At 37.6% G+C, this 21,062-nt stretch overlaps 1 protein-coding gene across 3 annotated transcripts in view; it reads left to right on the forward strand.

Moving 5' to 3' along the window:
• The window catches only part of NAV3 (neuron navigator 3), a gene marked incomplete at both ends in the record, with an annotated part of 362,535 nt that overhangs the window by 117,558 nt on the left and 223,915 nt on the right, over positions 1–21,062 (forward strand). The gene's annotated exons all lie outside the window — the stretch shown is intronic.

Here is a 21,062-nt window from a genome sequence, read left to right on the forward strand (position 1 = left end):
ATTTTTAAAACTGAGTTTGTCTCTAGAAGTTGCTCTGTGTACTTGTAAAGTTTGAATGAAGTAATTGAAATAACATGGGGGTGCTGAGAGTAAGTGTGTCATGTTGAAAGGACAGTGGTCACTGGAATTCTAATTCTGATTAGATGATCCAGGAAAAAGAATTCAGTAAATGCTCAGAGTTTTCACTCATTTCTGCAATGAGGAAATTAGACTGATTAAAGTCTGTTAGAACTCCGACTTGCTAGACTGATTTAATGAAACACCAAAGACCACGGTTTCTGTTCAATATTTCATCTTATAGATATACCTGGGTTTTCAATCTTTATAGCTTTTAAAACCACATTCATAGTAAAGTAAGAAAGACATTTCTTAGAATATATTACGTCTAATTTACAACGAAAAACAATATTTTTATGAAAGTTATCTGGTCTGCCATTCAGAAATTAAATAAATGCTGAAGATACAAGAATGCTTTTCTACATTAATTTTATATTATAGAATAAATAGTGTAAATGTTTTTCTTATGAGTATCAATATTTAAATTGGTTTGTGCCGTTAGTAGAAATTGAAGTTAAGTAACTCCCTTTGGGTTGGACACCAGATTCCACATACAAATTTTTTCCTTCTTTATGGAGACAAGATATAAAATATTTCTGGTTTTGCAGGTAGTTATTAAGCTTTATTCTGTACATAAAAAATTGCAAAGGTACTTAATATTTCTACTATATATTTAAATGCCAACCACTTTCTTAAACATTTAGAATGTTCTTTATCCTGATAGTTTTGACTTAAAATGCTGTAAGTTGTTTCCCACTGATAAGCCACTATCTGAGTAAGCACAAAATACCATCATACCTTGTATTAGAAAACATATTTTGTAGCAATCCTTTTGTAATTTTAGTTTTATTACCCTCACTAATCTAGTTTTTTTTTAAAGAACTTACTGCTCCATCTTTTTCAACCCTACTTGAAATTAGTAGAAAATTAACTGAGAAATTTAATACTCAGTACTAAAAAATATGAAATAAGAGCAGTTTTTAAAACCCTAGTTCAGAAAAACATATACTAAGATATGAAGCCATTTTAAATATGACCTATGATATTCTTAGCTTAAAAACCTATGGTGATTAAACAATGTTTTTAAAAAATACTTCCATAGGACAGAAGAAGGAAATGAAATGGGGGAATCTTATTCACTTGATCTCAGTATAATCATTTGGCAAGTATATCTTTGATAAAATAAATTATTTGAAAATCAGTAGGTGTACCCAATCTACTTGTTTTATGATATTATATTTAAATGATTTTAATATGAATTAAATTAAACTGACCTGTGTGGATAGCCACAGACAAAATTCATGACATGTCTGGTTACACTTTGAAAAATTCTATTGCCCGTTTGATTTGTATTAGCCATGTTTCAAACATTAAAAAAATATTATGAAATCATATCATAGAAGCATCAAATTTTAGAGATGGACCTGAGAGTTCAGCCGTATCAGTATCGCTTATTGATTCATCTGCAGGTTGAATGTCAGCCATCTTTATCCAGTGCTGTACTAGATGCTTTGCTTGCATTTTTCATTGAGTCATCATAGCAAACCTACAAAAGAACTTGTCTCACTGAGGCTGCCTGTGTCCCTATTTAGTAAGTGGAAGAATCAGTGTTTGGTCTCATGTCTATTTGAGTCTAGGCCAAATTGCTTTAAAACTTATTAACAAATGCATTTAAGAAAATACGGCCTGGGACTCAAGTCTTGAGATTTTGATCTCTTCCTCTTCTTCCCCCTCCCCCCTCCTTCTCTTTCATCCCCGCCTCCCCTTCTTCTTTAAAGTTTGGATCCCTCTCCCCCCGCTCCAAACTTGCAATATAAATGAGGATTTTTCTTTAATATTATGCTTGTTTCTTCCATCTATGACAGGAATAAAAGCTTTGGTTAGGTTGGGAGAGGGTGTGGGCATATGAGATAAATAATGATTTATAAATTTTGTGGTGAAATTATGCATTGGGAAAATAATTAATTGTTATATGTAACTTTAGCCCTATATCTAAACAGATATTATTTTAGAATGGTTTTGTAATTTCATAATAAAAGAGTAAGTTTCCTTGTTTTGTTTTGTTTTCTGAAACAAACCGAGAAGCAGGAATTATTAAAAACCTACAGAGTATATTTTCAGGTCAATGAGTACTGACATAGTATTTTATAATTTTATATTTATAATACTTTATATTGGCAATTATAGCCTATAATGAAGATTTAATGTCATCTATAATTGGCAACTAATATTAAATGATGTTCATTATTCTCTAATCACCAAGTCAGTTAAAGCAGAATATAGAATTTTAAACAAAAAATAATTTTTATCTGATAAAATTCTAATAAATTTTCCATATCTGTACCCTTATCTATCTGTCTATCTATCTAGTCACATACACACTTCTGTTATATATGTGTTTATATAAAGCATTCCTAGTATGAAAATTTATACATACACACATGTACACACAGACATAGATACACATATGCCTAGTATGGAGCTAAGCTCTTCATAAACATCTGCAATCCTCACATAATATATTGTGTGGAAACTGCTTTCATTCTCATTTCACAGATAAGGAAGCTGAGGCTTCAGCAGAGTAAAAACTTTATTTCTAACAGTGTGTAAATTGCATAACTATGATTCATATAAGACTGCAAAACTTTAAACTATTATACTATAGTGCTTAATTAATGAACTGACTCCTTGTAGCTAACCCCAGACCAACTAAACACAAAAACAAACTGAAGAGCTAAACAAAATTTCTATCTCCTACCTCTCCCTATCCCACAACACAAACTAACGAGACAGGAGAGGAAAACATGGGACATAGCATTCAATGACATGAAATACCTAAACTGTACCTTTCACCTCCCCTCCCCACAGACTTAACAAATCAAACCTCAGAAGGCAAGGCCTAGAGCTCTGCATGCTTACAGATCCCAGCTGACCCTTAGGCTTGCTAAAGTTTGGGGATCTACTGCTCTGCTGCACTAGTTTCCTGTGACTGCTATAACAAATTATCACAGATGTGGTGGCTTCAAACAGTAGAACTTTAATTTCTCACTGTTTGGATGCCAGAAGTCTGCAATCAGTATCACAGGGCCAAAATCAAGGCTTCAGCAGTCCTGTGCTTCCTCCAGAGGCTGTAGGGGGAATCCATTCCTTGCCCATTCCAGCTTCTGATGGCTGCCAGCGTTCCTTGGCTTGTGGCCACATCAGTCATTCTGTATGTTCATCTACCGGGAGATAAAAATGCATTGGTTAGTTGTGAAATAATTTGGAATCATTTAAACCTTATGAACTTAGAATATGGATGGAACAAATAGATTTTGCATACTCTTTCTGTCCTTCCTTTCACATGACACAATTTCATCCTTACATTCAACCACATATTTATGGAGCACCTATCTTGTGCCAGGCCTGTATCCTAACTGCCTGTCAATCATGTAGAGAGCTTGAGTCAGAAGCTGGAAATGGCTCAGTCAGAATGTCTAAATTATAGTGGTAGAAAGCATAATGTAGCAGAAATGGTGATTTCATTGGAGACTGACAGGGTTGAGTTTGAATTCTGGCTCTGCTATTTATTAATTGCGTAAACTTGTACAAAGTATGTCATTTCTAAGCCTCTACTGAATGGCCAAAATAATATCAAATTTACCAGAGTCTATGGTAAAGATGAAAAAAGCGTTTTGCATTTGCAGTAAATAACACCCATGCTTAAAGCTGTGTATGGGGCTTCCCTGGTGGCGCAGTGGTTGAGAGTCCGCCTGCCGATGCAGGGGACACGGGTTCGTGCCCTGATCCGGGAGGATCCCACGTGCCTCAGAGCGGCTGGGCCCGTGAGCCGTGGCCACTGAACCTGCGCATCTGGAGCATGTTCTCTGCAACGGGAGAGGCCACAACAGTGAGAGGCCCGCGTACCGCAAAACAACAACAACAACAACAACAACAAAAACTGTGTATGAACTCCCTTCCTGTGCTGGGTTAAGTGGTGAAGGAAAAAGTGGCTTTCAAACCATTTCCCGTGCTTCTCTTCTTGACATGTAGTGTCCAGTTCCTCACAGTGAAGCCTGTTCACCTAGTGTGTTATGAAGTTAATATTTTACAAATGACATATTAAAATTAAATACACTAAAATAGACTTTTTAAAAATCAGAGTGCATTGCAGATAGAATGGGTAGAAATTGACTTGTGAAACTTTTATTAATTTCTATCTATAAGCCTATGTATATACTGTGTGGTTATATAAAATAGATATCTTCAGTGCAACGCTGACCATTTCTTTCGCATCAGACACACCATTAGTCCCCTGAGCTCTACTATCAAGCCCAGGCCCTTAGCAAGACGTGGAAGATGTTCCACATCTAGCCCCTGTTTATCTCTATGCCCTTGTCTTCTGCTGCTAGATTTTCCAGATCTCAAGATACTTTTTCCTGGAGTCTTTCTGGCTGTTCTCTCCTCCAGCATAGTTTCTTGAAACCTACTGAAGGCCACCAGCCTTTGGAGGGGCCTGTTTTCGCATTGATAAACAAAGATGTTGTGGAGAAAGATTTAAGTGGGGTTCAACTCTTAATATTCCTGGCTATTCTGAATTCCCCAGTCCCTTAACTAATGGTGTTTCTCAACCCTGAGCAGTTCACATATTGCTCCTTCTTTGGGTTCACTTCACCCCAAATCCTGTTATTTGGTTAGCCCTTCCTAACCTTTCAGGGACTAGCTCAGGCTTCCCTTGAAGCAGAAAAAAAAAAATCTGGGAGTTAATGATACAGGCTCTGTTTTTCACATATTCTCTCTGTGTATCCTTGAACATCTCAGTTTAATTCTCTGATCAACACTTTTATCATTGGAAAAATGCTATAATTATGGCAACTTCAGAAGAAGGTATCTTTGTAATCATGATAGAGAAGTCTTAGTTACTAATAACTTTCTCCTTTCCTGGTCCCTTTACCTCTGATCATGAATAGACTGTTCTGCATGCTTCTTTAGGAGTCTGTGTTTCTCTGATTATAACATTCATCACATTACATTGGAATTATCTCTCCTGTGAGACTATATATATTTTTAAGGGCTTGGACATGTCTCAATGAATAAATAATCATTATGGAGTGAATGAAAGCAAACATCTTAAGAATATTTAACCAATGCAAAAACACTGTTGCATTTTACTTTAATTCTTCAAACATTTATATTTGAAAGAGTTATATTAAAATCTTTGGCTAAAATCTATATAATTATTTGAATTTTATGATAGGATGGGGTTTTGCTCAAACTGAGCCATCGTATCTATTTATTTTTGGTTGAAATCAAATGTAATTAATGTATATAATGATACTAGCAGTGTATGTTTATCATGAAAAATAGGAAGAATCGTTCATTAAAAATAGCACAGGTCCCGAAAGAACTTACCATTGGAGAGAATGAAAGTTATGTTTGCTTTATATTCTTCTACACATTCTCTGTGTATGATTCACACAGCAGTACCTCAAACATGCCCTAACCAGGCTGCATTGTGTCTATAGAGAGAACTCAGTCTTTGAAACATTATGCCTACTACCTGTTTTACAATTATTTAACTTTTTATATTGGAGTGGTTTTAGGATCCCAGGGGGCATCAGAGCCTTTTCAGTTCCAGGCCGAATTCAGCTCTGTAAACATAATTGCAGAAAGGAAAGGCTGGCATGGTCTGTTTTCAGGCATCCTCTTGAGCAGTTGTGTGTTGCTCTAAGCTGCTCTGCTGGGCATGGCTGCTCCCCCTTCTGAAGCTTGTCTAACCTTCTCAGAATCAGACTTCTCCTGGCCATCCAAATGACACTTCTTCTTTGAAGCTTTCACCAGATCCATAGTGAAAACTGATAAATCCATTCTCTTCACTGCCTTATAGTGTTCTCTATAATTCTTTTTTGGACTGTTACGCCTTGTGTAATGGTGATTTATGAATCTTTTTTCATCTCTTCAGCTATTTTACAGCTCACAAAGCTCATAAAGGCAAAGACCTTATAGTCATTTTTACATCCTTTAACCATCTAGTAGAGCTGTTTGCCCATAATAAACAGTCAATAGTGGCTGAATGAATTGATTACTTGTTGTTAAGTGTTGGTGCCATGGTTAAAATTTAATCACAAACTGATCTCAATTGATACTAATCACACTCAGAATGTAATTTCCATTAAATATCCGTAAGTAAAAATGAAAGAAACCTATGAATAGGCAAGGCATAATTTTGTTAATATTGTGAAAGATGCCTCCAATTACATCTTGCAAAACAGATTATCCTAGTTTTGTAGTAAAAATACTAAAAGGATGGGTGGCATCAAATGTGCCACTTAAAGTTCATGAGTTCAATAATTGGGAGATTGGGATTGACATATATACACTATACACTAATATGTATACAACAGATAACTAATGAGAACCTGCTGTATAGCACAGGGAATTCCACTGTACAGTAGAAACTAACGCAACATTGTAAAACAACTATACACCAATAAAAAATAAATAAATAAAGTGAGTCTCTTGTAGACAGTGGAAAAAAGAAAAGAGTTGTGCTAATTAAAAACACTACTCTTTTTTGGACTACTTCATTCAACACTGAAATGAATAAGTCCAAATATATGCAATACACAGTCTGCGTTTAATATGTTGAGAACACATATTGACCCTCAGGTTTAAAAAATATTTGAAAGCATGCATACAATGATGACTGTTTAGAGTTTTCATAAGTGAAGATAATGAAAACTCTTGTTTTCCTCATTTGAAATCCAATTTGTGATTTAACAATTAGCCATGTTCATACTGAGCAAGTTCATAAGGGTCAAGATAAATGTACAATTATGAAGTCAGACAATCAAATCTCTGAAAAATGACTCCCATTCTTTGTGGGAATAGTGGAAAATACTGGAAAGAAATCAATGCTCTTTAGAATATACGAGAATAGTGGCTATATCTTGAAATTTATATCTGTAGCACCAAGTACAATTCCAGGCATAAAGTAAGTTTAATAAATGATGAATTGGAGACCTTCAAGATGGCAGAGGAGTAAGACATAGAGATCACTTTCTTCCCCACAAATACATCAAAAATACATCTACATGTGGAACAGCTCCTACAGAACACCTACTGAACGCTGGAAGAAGACCTCAGACCTCCCTAAAAGGTAAGAAACTCCCCACGTACCTGGGTAGGGCAAAAGAAAAAACAGAGACAAAAAATAGGGACAGGACCTGCACCTCTGGGAGGGAGCTGTGAAGGAGGAAAGGTTTCCACACACTAGGAAGCCCCTTCACTGGTGAAGACGGGGTGGGCGGGAGGGAAGCTTCAGAGCCATGGAGGAGAGCGCAGCAACAGGGGTGCAGAGGGCAAAGTGGAGAGATTTCTGCACAGAGGATCGGTGCTGACCAGCACTCACCAGCCCGAGAGGCTTGTCTGCTCACCTGCCGGGGCGGGCGGGGGCTGGGAGCTGAGGCTTGGGCTTCGGAGGTCAGACCCCAGGGAGAGGACTGGGGTTAGCTGCATGAACACAGCCTGAAGGGGGCTAGTGCGCCACAGCTACCCGGGAGGGAGTCCGGGAAAAAGTCTGGACCTGCCTAAGAAGCAAGAGACCATTGTTTCGGGGTGCGCGAGGAGAGGGGATTCCTTCCCTGTCTGCCCACAGAAGGCAGAGCACCGCCTAAATGCGCTCCAGAGACTGGTGCGAGCCGAGGCTATCAGCGTGGACACCAGAGACGGGCATGAGATGATAAGGCTGCTGCTGCCACCACCAAGAAGCCTGTGTGCAAGCACATGTCATTATCCAAACACCCCCGAGACACTGTGCAGCCCACCACTGCCAGGGTGCCATGATCCAGGGACAACTTACCCGGGAGAACACACAGCGCACCTCAGGCTATTGCAACGTCATGCTGGCCTCTGCAGCCGCAGGCTTGCCCTGCATTCCGTAGCCCTCCCTACCCCCCGGCCTAAGTGAGCCACAGTCCCCTAATCAGCCGCTGCTTTAACCCCCTTCTATCTGGGTGGGAACAGATGCCTGAGGGCAAACTACGTGCAGAGGTGGGGTCAAAACCAAAGCTGAACTCCAGGAGCTGTGTGAACAAAGAAGAGAAAGGGAAATCTCACAGCAGCCTCAGGAGCAGCGGATTAAATCTCCACAAGCAACTTGAGGTACCCTGCATCTGTGGAATACCTGAATAGACAACAAATCATCCCAAAATTGAGGAGGTGGACTTTGGGAGCAACTGTAGACTTGGGGTTTGCTGTCTGTGACTGACTTGTTTTTGATTCTTACGTTTACCTTAGTATAGTTTTTAGCGCTTGTTATCATTGGTGGATTTGTTTATTGGTTTGGTTGCTCTCTTCTTATTTTATTTATGAATGTATTTATTTATTTAAATATTTTTTATTTTAACTTATTTTGTTTATTTTTTTATTTTTTTTCTTTCTTCCTTCCTCCCTTTTCTTCTGAGCTGTGTGCCTGACAGGGTTTTGGTGCTCCAGCCTGATGTCAGGCCTGAGCCTCTGAGGTGGGAGAGCCGAGTCCAGGACACTGGACCACCAGACACCTCATGGCCCCACGTAATATCAGTCGATGAGAGCTCCCCCAAAGATCTCCATCTCAACGCTAAGACCCAGCTCCACCCAACGGCCAGCAAGCTCCAGTGCTGGACCCCCCCATGTTAACAACTAGCAAGACAGGAACACAACTCCACCCATTAGCAGAGATGCTGCCTAAAATCATACCAAGTTCACAGACACCCCAAAACACTCCACCAGACGTGGCCCTGCCCACCAGAAAGACAAGATCCAGCCCCACCCACCACAACACGGGCACCAGTCCCCTCCACCAGGAAGCCTACACAAGCCGTTGAACCAACCTTACCCACAGGGGGCAGACACCAAAAAAAACAGTAACTAAGAACCTTCAGCCTGTGAAAAGGAGACCCCAAACACAGTAATTTAAGAAAAATGGGAAGACAGAGAAATATGCAGCAGATGAGGGGGAGCAAGGTAAAAACCCACCAGACAAAACAAATGAGAGGAAATAGGCAGTCTACCTGAAAAAGAATTTGCAGTAATGATAGTAAAGATGATCCAAAATCTTGGAAATAGAATGGAGAAAATACAAGAAATGTTTAACAAGGACCTAGAAGAACTAAAGAGCAAACAAACAATGATGAACAACACAATAAATGAAATTTAAAATTCTCTAGAAGGAATGAATAGCAGGATAACTGATGCAGGAGAATGGATAAGTGACCTGGAAGATAAAATATTGGAAGTAACTACCACAGAGCAGAATGAAGAAAAAGAATTGAGGACAGTCTCAGAGACCTCTGGGACAACATTAAACACACCAACATTTGAATTTTAGGGATCCCAGAAGAAGAAGAGAAAAAGAAAGGGTCTGGAAAATATTTGAAGAGATTATAGTTGAAAACTTCCATAATGTGGGAAAGGAAATAGTCAAGTCCAGGAAGCACAGAGAGTTCCATACAGGATAAATCCAAGGAGAAACACACCAAGACACATATTAATCAAACTATCAAAAATTAAAAAGAAAAAATGTTAAAAGCAGCAAGGGAAAGGCAACAAATAACATACAAGGGACTCTCCATAAGGTTCACAGCTGAACTTTCAGCAGAAACTCTGCAAGCCAGAAGGGAGTGGCAGAATATATTTAAAGTGATGAAAGGGAAAAACCTACAACCAATATTATTCTACCCAGCAAGGATCTCATTCAGATTCAATGGAGAAATTAAAAGCTTTACAGGCAAGCAAAAGTTAAGAGAATTCAGCACCACAAACCCAGCTTTCAAAAAGTGCTAAAGGAACTTCTCTAGGCAGGAAACACAAGAGAAGGAAAAGACCTACAAAAACAAACCCAAAACAATTAAGAAAATGGTAATAGGAACATACATATTGATAATTACCTTAAATGTAAATGGATTAAATGCTCCAACCAAAAGACATAGACTGGCTGAATGGATACAAAAAGAAGACCCGTATATATGCTGTCTACAAGAGACCCACTTCAGACCTAGAGACACATACAGACTGAAAGTGAGGGGATGGAAAAAGATATTCCCTGCAAATGGAAATCAGAAGAAAGCTGGAGTAGCAATTCTCATATCAGACAAAATAGACTTTAAAATAAAAACTATTTCAAGAGACAGAGAAGGACACTACATAATGATCAAGGGATCAATCCAAGAAGATACAACAATTGTAAATATTTATGCACCCAGCATAGGAGCACCTCAATACATAAGGCAAATGCTAATAGCCATAAAAGGGGAAATCGACAGTAACACAGTCATAGTAGGGGACTTTAACACCCCACTTTCACCAATGGACACATAATCCAAAATGAAAATAAATAAGGAAACACCAGCTTTAAATGACATATTAAACAAGACGGATTTAATTGATATTTACAGGACACTCCATCCAAAAACAACAGAATACCCTTTCTTCTCAAGTGCTTATGGAACATTCTCCAGGATAGATCATAACTTGGGTCACATATGAAGCCTTGTTAAATTTAAGAAAATTGAAATCGTATCAAGTATCTTTTTCTGACCCCAATGCTATGAGACTGGATATCAATTCCAGGAAAAAAAAAACTAAAAATACAAAAACATGTAGGCTAAACAATATGCTACTAAATAACCAAGAGATCACTGAAGAAGTCAAAGAGGAAATCAAAAAATACCTAGAAACAAATGGCAGTGAAAGAAGATGACCCAAAACCTATGGGATGCAGCAAAAGCAGTTCTAAGAGGGAAGTTTATAGTAGTAGAATCCTAGCTCAAGAAACACGAAACATCTCAGATAACCTAACCTTACACCTAAAGCAATTAGAGAAAGAAGAACAAAAAAAAATCCAAAGTTAGCAGAAGGAAAGAAATCATAAAGATCAGATCAGAAATAAGTGAAAAAGAAATGAAGGAAACAATAGCAAAGATCAATAAAACTAAAAGCTGGTTATTTGAGAAGGTAAACAACATTGATAAAACATTAGCCAGACGCATCAAAAAAGAAAGGGAGAAGACTCAAATCAATTGAATTAGAAATGAAAAGGGAGAAGTAACAACTGACACTGTAGAAATACAAAGGGTCATGAGAGATTACTACAAACAACTCTATGCCAATAAAATGAACAACCTGGAAGAAATGGACAAATTCTTAGAAAAGCACAACCTTCCGAGACTGAACCAGGAAGAAATAGAAAATATAAAGAGACCAGTCACAGGCACTGAAATTGAAACTGTGAATAAAAATCTTCCAATAAACAAAAGCCCTGGACCACATGGCTTCACAGGCGAATTCTATCAAACTTTTAGAGAAGAGCTATCACCTATCCTTCTCAAACTCTTCCAAAATATAGCAGAGGGAGGAACACTCCCAAACTCATTGTACGAGGCCACCATCACCCTGATGCCAAAACCAAAGATGTCACCTAAAAGGAAAACTACAGGCCAATATCACTGATGAACATAGATGCAAAAATTCTCAATAAAATACTAGCAAACAGAATTCAACAGCACATCAAAAGGATCATACACGATGATCAAGTGGGGTTTATCCCAGGAAGGCAAGGATTCTTCAGTATACACAAATCAATCAATGTGATACATCATATTAACAAACTGATGGATAAAAACCATATGATAATCTCAGTAGATGCAGAGAAAGCTTTTGCCAAAATTCAACACCGATTTATGATAAAAACTTTCCAGAAAGTAGGCATAGAGGGAACTTACCTCAACATAATAAAGGCCATATACAACAAACACACAGCCAACATCATTCTCAGTGGTGAAAAACTGAAACCATTTCTTCTAAAACCAGGAACAAGACAAGGATGCCCACTCTCACCACTGTTATTCAACTCAGTTTTGGAAATTTTAGCCATAGCAATCAGAGAAGAAAAAGTAATAAAAGGAATCCAAATCGGAAAAGAAGAAGTAAAGCTGTCATTGTTTGCAAGTGACATGATACTATACATAGAGAATCCTAAAGACTCTACCAGAAAACTACCAGAGCTAATCAGTGAACTTGGTAAAGCAGCAGGATACAAAATTAATGCACAGAAATCTCATGCTTTCCTATACAGTAATGATGAAAAATCTGAAAGAGAAATTAAGGAAACGCTCCCATTTACCATTGCAACGAAAAGCATAAAATACCTAGGAATAAACCTACCTAAGGAGACAAAAGACCTGTATGCAGAAAACTATAAGACACTGATGAAAGAAATTAAAGACGATACAGACAGATGGAGAGATATACCATGTTCTTGGATTGGAAGAATCAACATTGTGAAAATGACTATACTACCCAAAGCAATCTGCATATTCAGTGCAATCCCTATCAAACTACCAATGGCATTTTTCACAGAACTAGAAAAAAAAAATTTCACAATTTGTATGGAAACAGAAAAGACCCTGAACAGCCAAAGCAATCTTGAGAAAGATAAATGGAGCTGGAGGAATCGGCCTCCCTAACTTCAGACTATACTACAAAACTACAGTAATCAAGACAATATGGTACTGGCAGAAAAACAGAAATAAAGATCAATGGAACAGGAGAGAAAGCCCAGATATAAACCCATGCACAAATGATCATCTTATCTTTGACAAAGGAGGCAAGAATATACAATGGAGAAAAAACAGCCTCTTCAATAAGTGGTGCTCGGAAAACTGGACAGATACATGTAAAAGAATGAAATTAGAGCACTTCATAGCACCATCCACAATAATAAAATCAAAATGGGTTAATGACCTAAATATAAGGCCAGACACTATAAAACTCTTAGAGGAAAACATAGGAAAAACACTTTTTTTTTTTTTTTTTTTTTTGCAGTACATGGGCCTCTCACTGTTGTGGCCTCTCCTGTTGCGGAGCACAGGCTCCGGACACACAGGCTCAGCGGCCATGGCTCATGGGCCTAGCCGCTCCACGGCATGCGGGATCTTCCCAGACCAAGGCATGAACCCGTGTCCCCTGCATCGGCAGGCGGGCTCTCAATCACTGCGCCACCAGGGAAGCCCAAGAATACTCTTTGACATAAATCACAGCAAGATCCTTTTTGACCCATCTCCTAGAGAAATGGAAATAAAAACAAAAATAAGCAAATGGGACCTAATGAAATTTAAAAACTTTTGCACAGCCAAGGTAACCATAAACAAGACAAAAAGACAGCCCTCAGAATGGGAGAAAGTATTTGCAAACGAAGCAACTGACAAAGGATTAATCTCCAAAATATACAAGCAGCTCATGCAGCTCAATATCAAAAAAACAACCCAATCCAAAAATGGGCAGAATATCTAAATAGACATTTCTCCAAAGAACATATACAGATTGCCAGCAAACACATGAAAGGGTGCTCAACATCACTAATCATTAGAGAAATGCAAATCAAAACTACAATGTGGTATCACCTCACACCAGTCAGAACGGCCATCATCAAAAAATCTACAAACAATAAATGCTGGAGAGGGTTTGGAGAAAAGGGAACCCTCTTTCACTGTTGGTGGGAATGTGGATTGATAACGCCACTATTGAAAACAGTATGGACGTTCCTTAAAAAGCTAAAAGCAGGGCCTTCCCTGGTGGCGCAGTGGTTGAGAGTCCGCCTGCCGATGCAGGGGAAACGGGTTCGTGCTCCGGTCCAGGAAGATCCCACATGCCGTGGAGCGGCTGGGCCCGTGAGCCATGGCCGCTGAGCCTGCGCGTCCAGAGCCTGTACTCCGCAACGGGAGAGACCACAGCAGTGAGAGGCCCGCGTACCGCAAAAAAAAAAAAAAAAAAAGCTAAAAACAGAACTACCATATGATCCAGCAATCCTACTACTGGGCATATACCGTGAGAAAAACATAATTCAAAAAGAGTCATGTACCAAAATGTTCATTGAAGCCCTATTTACAATAGCCAGGAGGACATGGCAGCAGCCTACGTGTCCATCGACAGATGAATGGATAAAGAAGATATGGTATATATATACAATGGAATATTACTCAGCCATAAAATGAAATGAAATTGATATATTTGTAGTGAGGTGGATGGACCTAGAGTCTGTCATACAGAGTGAAGTAAGTCAGAAAGAGAAAAACAAATACTGTGTGCCAACACATAAATATGGAATCTAAAAAATACCCCCCTGGGTTTGCGGGGAAAGGGTAAACTGTGATGAAGTGAGAGAGTGGCACTGACATATACACACTACCAAATGTAAAATAGAAAGCTAGTGGGAAGCAGCTGCATAGGACAGGGAGATCAGCTCAGTGCTTCGTGACCACCTAGTGGGGTGGGATAGAGAGGGTGGGAGGGAGAGGCAAGAGGGAGGGGATATGGGGATATATGTGTACATAGAGCTGATTCACTTTGTTATACAGCAGAAGCTAACACAACATGGTAAAGTAATTATACTCCAATAAAGATGGTAAAAAAAATTTGAAAACCAAAACTAAAAAATAAAAATAATTTAAAAAATGATGAATCAGTGAATGGTTTGATTTATTGAACATAAAATTAAATGGTATTGCTTAAGATACTAATATTGGTTATAGAAATTATTCATGTCTAAAAATATGAATCAACTTCTGTTGAATTTATTTAGTATCTTCAATAAAAAAAAAACACGCAGTGATCAATTTACTTATTTACTCTAGAAAAACTGTGTTTTGGTTTAGGCCATTGTGATAACATTATTTTCATACAATCCAAAAGCCTGAAGGCTCAGTGTGCCCAAACATTTTTTTTTTAACTCCCAAACATTTTAAAACTTCTGAAAGTATTGATTGTATCTAGAATTTAGAAACTGTTGGTTTTATTTTCAGTATACAGTCAATATTTTTATAGTTATTTAGCCATCCTCAAGTTTAGCAGGAAAAAGAGAGGCAACGTAGGTGTTCCATGCCAGTAAAATGTAAGCCACAGACAGAAGGACCCAAGAAATAGTGCAAGACATAAAATAGGCAAGTAAAAGTCCTGGGAGTTGTCCATGAGCTGCAGATATGAGTGTTACCTGAGCCAAATGAGAAATGGGGTGTCCAAAGAACAGAACGGATTTCTTTGTATTACTACTACAAAGGCAAATATATATTTTAATACCAAAGGAATAAGTATAAAACACATGAATTATATAGTATAATGGTTCAAATACACAAAAGACAATATAGTGCTGCAGTGTGAACAGGGCAATTCTTGCATGCACGTGGGGTAAATTGAAATTATATTCAGTTACTTTCTTTGAAGAGCATAGGTGGAAGCTTTGTTTTCCAGGCATTGCTGCAAACTGGAATCACCTGGGGACTTTGAACAGTTTTTGATAACTGCTCTCCACAGACATTCTTATTTAACTGATGATGGTGTAAATTGGGCATGTATACATTTAAAGTTCATCAGGCGATTCTAATGTGTAGCAAAGTGTGCAAACTGTTGAATTAAAAGTTTGGAAAGCAGGTTTTGTGCAGTGTGGATAATTCTCAGAAAAATTGCTGTAATACCAAAAGCAAAAGGTGCTATGATGCTATTTTATACCACTACCACCTGCTGTTAATTTTTTTTAATTTATTTTATTTACTTATTATTTTTGGCTGTGTTGGGTCTTCATTGCTGTGCGCGGGCCCCCTCCAGTTGCAGCGAACGGGGGCCACTCCTCGCTGCGGTGCGCGGGCCTCTCATTGCGGTGGCTTATCCCATTGAGGAGCACGGGCTCTAGGCGCGCAGGCCTCAGCAGATGTGGCCCGCGGGCTTCAGTAGCTGTGGCTCGCAGGGCTCTAGAGCGCAGGCTCAGCAGCTGTGACACATGGGCTCATCTGCTCCGTGGCAGGCGGGATCCTCCCGGACCAGGGTTCAAACCTGTGTCCCCTGCATTGGCAGGCAGACTCCCAACCACTGTGCCACCAGGGAAGCCCACCTGCTATTAATATTAAAGACTGTTACAGTAATCACAGCTACTTTTTTATTCTTGAGTTTATTAGAGTTCTTACTATGTGCAGTGCATTGTACTATGTACATAGTTATGTGCAGTTTCATTGGGTCCTCTGAGTAATGATGTATATTATCTGTTTCTCATCTCATTATTTAATTTAAAAGGGTCAGATAAGATGATCTTTATGGGCTCCTCAATTTTGGAAATTCTTTTAAATTATTTATTTCTATCAATCCTAAAATATAATGTCAACAAGTTCCCATAGAAGGGTAAATGGGAGAGGGGAGATGCTGGATCCCTCCAGTGTAGATGAGTGTGATGAGCATTAGAGAGGAGAAGCTTAGGATGCTGCAGAAGTCTAAGTTGCCTGGGCAGATAACGCTAAATTTGATTATTAATAGTATTATAAAGTATTGTTTATGTCTTTTTTTATTTGAATAATCTAGGCATAAAACATCATTTTATCCCTGTGTAGTTAATTCATTCCCTCAACAATTGTTGATAGCGTGCCTAAGGTACTCTTACTCTCTCTATGTGTGTATACATATACAGAGAGGGAGAGAGAAAGAGAAAGAGAGAGCCCAAGTGCCAGCAAGCATGAGAGGCCGGGAATAGTAGGATTGAGGCTTTTGTCAGTTGATTTATTTAATCCTAAATCTAAGAGTCAGTTCTTAGTTCTCATCTTACTTACCAGCTGCTTTAGCTAGAGCTCATGTCTCCGTTGGAGTTAATGTACTTTCTTCAGGTGCTTTTCTGTGTCCCATACTCTCCTAATTTACGTGACATGTCACTGGTTGCTTTTCCTCCATTTCCTCTGTTGGTTCCTCCTCTTCTTTCCAGTGAGTCTCCTCAGGCCCACTGTTTGTTCCTCTTCTCTTTTATAGCTACACGCCCTTCGTGATTTAATCTAGCCCCATGGCTTTAATTACCTTCTGTATGAGGATAACCCTGAAATTTAGATCTCTGTTCCAAAACCTCTCAGTTGAACTCCAGATTGTGTGTCTAAAGGCCTGTACATCCATTTGGGTGTCTAAGAGACTAGATAACAGGTCCAGAAATTAACCCCTTGTATCTGTCTGTGGCTTTTCCCATCTTATGGCTGGAGATGTCATCCACCTGGCTACCGAGGCCAGAAACCTTGGCGTCATCCTTGACTGCTCTCTCTTATGTGCCACACCTTCCCATTAGATTCCTTCAAAGTATATCCAGAATCTGATCCTTTCGGATCCAGGTGATCCTTTCTCATCACCTCGCTGCTGCCACCATTGTCTGAAACACTATCATCTTTCACTTGAATTACTTGCATGAGCTACCTGATGCGTTTCCGTACTTCTATCTTTATATGCCTGGAGTCTATTCTCAACAAAGCGAGGGACCAATCATTTTATTTTTATTTTTAATTTAAGTAAAACATACATAGAAGAGTATAAATACTCTAATAGAATTTGAGGTAAAGCAAACATAAAAAGTGTATAAAATACTCTAGTCTTAAATATATAGCTGATAGATTTTAAATATCTCTACACCTGTGTACTCACCACTCAGATCAAAACAAAGGATACTTCTAGCATGTCTGTTCCCCTTGTGCCACTTTCCAGACTGTACCCCTCTAAAGTTCATCACTATTCTAATGTCTGTTTTCATTGTTTAGTCTTGATCTTGAATTTCATAAATTGAGCATCATATAGTATATACTCTTTTGTTAGCTTCCTTTGCTCATCTTTTTTTTTTTTTTTTTTCCGTACGCGGGTCTCTCACTGTTGTGGCCTCTCCCGTTGCGGAGCACAGGCTCCGGACGCGCAGGCTCAGCGGCCATGGCTCACGGGCCCAGCCGCTCCGTGGCATGTGGGATCTTCCCGGACCGGGGCACGAACCCGTGTCCCCTGCATCGGCAGGCGGACTCTCAACCACTGCGCCACCAGGGAAGCCCTGCTCATCTTTATGTGAGACTTTCTCTGGAGGTCAGTTGCTTAATCTGTAAAGATGAGGGTAGACTAAAGATGAGATTAGGAGCTAAAATTTGAAAACAAACTGATGTCCAGTCCCAACTCACAGAATTTCTGATTCTTATTGTCTGGGGTCAGACACAGGGAAGTAGTATATTTTAAAAGATCCCAAAGAGAATATAACATGTAGCCGCTGGATCAAATGACTCTCTGTCTTCCTCTGTCTCTATCTCTGTCTCTCTTTTTTTTTTCTTGGATTCATTTTTTCCAAAAATACAAGGACCAATTGGCCAACACTCCTTTCCTCCCTTCTTCCTCAAGTATGTACTGTGCATCTATCAGACACCAAACACCATGCTAGGCTGCCAAAGGTGCACGAGTCAACAAAATTCAATTCTTGTCTCTCAGAGGCTTAGAGCTTCGCTAAACCCATGTCTTCATAAAAAAAAAAAAAAAAAAAAAAAAAAGAAACTGAATGAACAAATAAATAAATAAAACTATGAAAACTCAACAAACATCTCTATTTACCCGCAAACCAAATAGAGGGAGTGAGGAGAGAGAGATCAAGAAATGATTGACTTTGTTAAATAACCTAGTAATTTTGAAATAGTTGTTTAAATTTGGTCAAATAACTGATTGCTTATGAAAAATTGACTCAAATTTCAACTCAGTTGCTTTCCTTTTCAAAATGATTTGGTATCTAGACAAAAGGGATTGAAAAGAGTTAAAATTCTTTTTCAGATTTTGAACAGAAGGGCGCCATTTTTAAACACATCCTAAAAATTAACTATGTGATTATATAACCAGTATTTTGAATATTTTGTTTTTGTTTTGCGCCAGTTAACTGATGTAATTAAAACCATGCAGAGACTTCGCTTGTGAGGATAATTTTCCACTTTCTGATTAGTCATTGAGTATAATGCCCACCCCCACCCCCCAAAAGAAAAGGTACGGTAGATGTGTCAATACTCTGGTCTTTTCAGGGCAGTGTTTTTCAAATTGTGGATTACTGTCCATCAATGGATCCTGAAATTCATCTAGTGGATTTTAACCAATATTTAAATACAGATTAAAAAGCATTAATTAATTAATGAAAAGAGAAGACAATGTTATTAGCAGAAAGCATCACAAGCGATTTCATGTAGCAAGTGTAAGTACTGATCTATGAAACTTTTGTTTCCATTATATTTAGGTAACTGTGCATTGGGTTGTTTATTAGTTTATTCAGTACATGAAATTATTCTAATTAAAAATTGACCCAAATTATTAGCTGTTAAAATTACAGTTTGAATTTTGATAGCTTATTTGATATATGATTCAAATAATACTGAGAAAAAATAAAACTCACTTCAGTTAATTGGATAAATTTGATGGTAAAATCACTTTTATCTGTTTAGGATTTCAAAAATGTTTGGAGGTTTTTAGTTCAAACAACAGTTGAGGTTTGACATGACAGAAAAATTAGGAACTAAAACAGTATTTATAGATATTTAACTGGGAAATGTGAGGGGACAATCTATTATTTTAAAGCAGGAATTTTGAGAAACTAATGTCTCAAATTTATTAAAATAAAAATAATCATTAACCAAAATATATTATTATGTAGGTAGAAAGTATTCTCAAATTATTTTAGAGTATGCCTCTGACAAGGAAACTAAACATATAAATGACATTTAACAACATTTCTCATAGCCATTTTCTTTTATTATAACATCGCTGGGTAAAAAATGTAAGTAGTACCAACAAGCATGATTGAATTTATAGATGACTTTGGAGTTAGGTAGGGAGAGGATATTATTTTCTTAAGTTATGTTTGTTATGTTGTTACATTGTTGGAAAATTAATTATGACCAAACAAAAATTGGTGAATAAATAAAGTGTAATGAACTATCCTTTAATAGTCATACTGGAGATTTTGTATTCAAGTACTTATTCTGTTGCTGTTACTTACCTGCTATAGTAAGATGGGAAACAGAATTAACTACCTCAAATTGTTGGTGCTCATAGTGAATGACTGTAAAGGACTATTACAAAAGGTTGAATGCTTCTGATAAATAGATATGAAAGGAGTGTAAGGTATATTTTGAGTATTTTTTTCTTTCCTCTACTAGGACCCTTTTAATTTCCCTTTCTAATTTATGGTGCATATTGAGAGAGAGTTGTTTGTCTCTAATACCCAATCTAGATAGCAGTTTTATTTTTTATTCTGTTTTATTCTGTATGGCCAAAAAAACCATTTTACACTTAATTACAGACACAGTTCATGAATATTTTCTTGGTCTTCCAATGAACTAATCTGTTTATGTATAATAAAAATACATTTTGCAGTAAATTATATATATTTGGGCCAGAAATCTTACTTTCTATAAAATTCATATAATTGGTGTAAAATTAATAATATCAATAATAATTGTTGCAGCAAACATTCAAAAATACTCAGCTCAATTCTCTGTCTTAATATTAGGCCACAATAATTATTTGGCATCTTTTATTTTTAATCAACCTGAAAAAAATTTTTTTAAAGAACACACTGGGTAGACACAGTAGTATCTTCTGTTTGTTACACTTTTCTTTTTCTTTCCTTTATGTTATCTTATTTTCTAATAGCAAAGTGAAATGTGAAAGAAAGAATTTGAAGTGGATTCCAGAACCATAGGTTTTTTGGGTATTCAGACGTTGACAAGTAGAACGAGAAGGTCCACTTGGTCATGTAACATTCAGCGTCTTCAACTCTATCATTCTTTCAGTAAAACTTATTTTGAAACGAATCAAGAAGTTATTTTTTTCTCAAAGCAAATGTGTATACCTTGGCTGCAATCATTTTGAAGTAAAGAACCTCTCATTGGATATTATTACTTTAATTTTGCACAAAATTACATTTAAAAAGGAACGTAAACAGTTGTCCATTTTATAAAGACAGATTCTGGAATATATTTTTTTCTTTTTATTTTCTTTAACAGACATTTTGACCTTCCTATGAAGCTCAGCTAAAGAGGACATTGGCAAAACTTTGTATGTCCTCCTGCATAGCTTTTGATGAGAATTTAATAAGACAGAAAACAGTACCTTGCCAAGTATTAACTTTAAATCTCTTATTTACTTTAGAATTTCAAGATTTATGGAATACCACAAAATCCAGGGAG

The sequence above is a fragment of the Grampus griseus genome, assembly GCF_964374135.1.
Source record: "Grampus griseus genome assembly, chromosome: 11".
In the NCBI taxonomy this organism is placed as follows: domain Eukaryota; kingdom Metazoa; phylum Chordata; class Mammalia; order Artiodactyla; family Delphinidae; genus Grampus; species Grampus griseus.